The sequence below is a fragment of the Nerophis lumbriciformis genome, linkage group LG09 (genome assembly GCF_033978685.3).
Source record: "Nerophis lumbriciformis linkage group LG09, RoL_Nlum_v2.1, whole genome shotgun sequence".
Taxonomy (NCBI): Eukaryota; Metazoa; Chordata; class Actinopteri; order Syngnathiformes; family Syngnathidae; genus Nerophis; species Nerophis lumbriciformis.
Genome location: NC_084556.2, coordinates 48,010,001 through 48,012,878, shown reverse-complemented (window position 1 = coordinate 48,012,878; position 2,878 = coordinate 48,010,001). Strand labels below are relative to the sequence as shown.

Below are 2,878 nucleotides of genomic sequence, written 5' to 3'. Positions count from 1 at the left end.
TTGTTTCTGTGCGCAGGAAGTGATTGAATTGATTGTGGTAATTACCGGAAGTTCTCGATGATTCGATCAAAGCTGTGATTTAATCATTTCATAAAATTCGAATAAAATGCAGATTAAATTTTAAAAAATTCAGTTAATTATTATATTCGTTGAATCCGATAGGACGACACGGACATTCCAGCTTTGTTTACTCTTTCACGATATGCAATTATTGACTAAGTTTGTTAGTCGTGGTCATTTTCGTTAGTGACTGGGGATAAAATATTGTATATACAGGACTGTCTCAGAATATTATCATATTTTTATAAAGTCCTTTATTTTCTGTAATGCAATTAAAAAAAACAAAAATGTCATACATTCTGGCTTCATTACACATCAACTGAAAAATTGCAAGCCTTTTATTATTTTAATATGGCATACAGCTTAAGAAAACTCAAAAATCCTATCTCAAAAAATTTTAATATTTCCTCAGACCAAGTAAAAAAAATAAAAAAAATAACAGCAAAACAAAATCATCCATCCATCCATCCATCCATTTTCAGAATCAGAATCAGAATCAGAATCAGAATCAGAATCAGCTTTATTGTCATTACGCAAGGTAACGAGATTGAGGCCATTCCATACAGTGCGATGTGTGCATGTTAGAAAAACAATGTGCAAATATATAAAAAATATAGAAGTGCAATGAATATGGTGTGAAATTAATATATACATGAAAAAACAAAACAAAAACAGGGTGGTTGGTGGAATGGGTTATTGCACCGAAGAGAAGGCAGTTATGAGGGACAATGGGGCAGTCCGTTCAGGATGGTTATGGCCCTGGGGAAGAAGCTGTTCTTTAGCCTGTTTGTTTTGGTTTTAATGCACCTGTAGCGCTTCCCAGAGGGCAGCAGGTGGAACAGGTCAGAGCCAGGGTGGGTGCTGTCCTTGATGATGGCACTGGCTCTGTTGAGGCAGCGGGAGGTGTATATGTCCGTCAGAGAGGGGAGAGGGCGGCCGATGATCTTCTGAGCCGCTTTCTACCGCTTTTTACCTTGCGTAATGACAATAAAGCTGATTCTGATTCTGATTCTGAGTATTCCCTTTGGGGTCGCGGGGGGCGATGGAGCCTATCTCAGCTACAATCAGGCGGAAGGCGGGGTACACCCTAGACAAGTCGCCACCTCATCGCAGGGCCAACACAGATAGACAGACAACATTCACACTCACATCCACACACTAGGGCCAATTTAGTGTTGCCAATCAACTTATCCCCAGGTGCATGTCTTTGGGGGTGGGAGGAAGCCGGAGTACCCGGAGGGAACCCACGCAGTCACGGGGAGGACATGCAAACTCCACACAGAAAGATCCCGAGCCCGGGATTGAACCCAAGACTACTCGGGACCTTCGTATTGTGAGGCAGATGCACTAACCCCTCTGCCACCGTGAAGCCCAAAAAAAATCAAACATTTGAAAATGTCAATAAATGCACTCAGTACTTGTTAGGGAATCCTTTTGCACGGATTACTGCATCAATGCGGCGTGGCATGGAGGCAATCAGCCTGTGGCATTGCTGAGGTGTTATGGATGCCCAGGATGCTTCAATAGCGGCCTTTAGCTCATTTGAATTATTGGGTCTGGTGTCTTTCAGCTTCTTCTTCACAATACCCCACAAATTCTCTATGGGGTTCAGGTCAGGGGAGTTGGCATGCCAATTGAGGACAGTAATGCCATGGTCAGTACACCAGTTATTGGTGGTTTTAGCACTGTGGGCAGGTGCCAGATCATGCTGGAAAATGAAATCATCATCTCCATAGAGCTTTTCAACAGATGGAAGCATGTAGTGCAACTGTTTGTAATGAATCCAGAATGTATGACATTTTTGGTTTTTTAATTGCAATACAGAAAATAAAGGACTTTATCACAATATTCAAATTTTCTGAGACAGTCCTGTATATTTGAATGAAGTTGGAATGTGTGTTTTTACGTGAGCGGGTGAGTAGCAACCAAATACGACATCTTGTTTCTGGGCGCAGGAAGTGATTGAATTGATTGTGGTAATTACCGGAAGTTCCCGATGATTCGATCAAAGCTGTGATTTAATCATTTTATAAAGTTTGGTATATATATACATATATATATTGCATTCTATTTTAGTTACTTTGAATTCACAACCCGCTGGCGCTGTTTTGTACTGTTTTATGTACTTACTTTGATTATTACCATGAATTGAGTTACGTGGACCCCGACTTAAACAAGTTGAAAAACTTATTCGGTGTTACCATTTAGTGGTCAATTGTACGGAATATGTACTGTACTGTGCAATCTACTAATAAAAGCTTCAATCAATCAATATTATTTCACAACTGTTTGTAAATGTTGAAATGTATAAATAAAGGTTTATTTAAAAAAAAAAAAAAATCATTTTATAAAATTAGAATTTGGTATTTTTATAAACGACTGTAACATAGAAATGTTTGTCAATATTATTATGCTCCAGGCAAAACAATGTCTACATAAATGTCGATTTATGAAAGTAAGGCCGCTTAATAGGTTACAACTATCAATCAAATCTTGGAGAATGATTAAGAGTACAAAAGCCATTAAATTGATATCCTTGTTAAAAACATTTAAAGTGATTTAGGTAGCCCTTTTTGTCTTTTTTTTTTTTCATATTTTTTAGTATTATTACTCTATCTGTATTTGCTTTTTTTTTTCTTTCCTTGGTGTTGAAAGTGCCTTGACTTTTGTGTGAATTATAAATGTATGTTTGTTGTTCAATAAAAATTATATATATATAAGATTAGAATAAATGCAAAATAAATAAAAAGATATTCAGTTAATTATTATATGTGTTGAATTAGATAGGACGTCATGGACATTCCAGCTGTGTTTACTC

At 37.5% G+C, this 2,878-nt stretch overlaps 1 protein-coding gene across 1 annotated transcript in view; it reads left to right on the top strand.

The window, feature by feature from the left end:
- The window catches only part of nsd1b (nuclear receptor binding SET domain protein 1b), a 322,978-nt gene that overhangs the window by 97,879 nt on the left and 222,221 nt on the right, over positions 1-2,878 (top strand). The window lies entirely within an intron of this gene.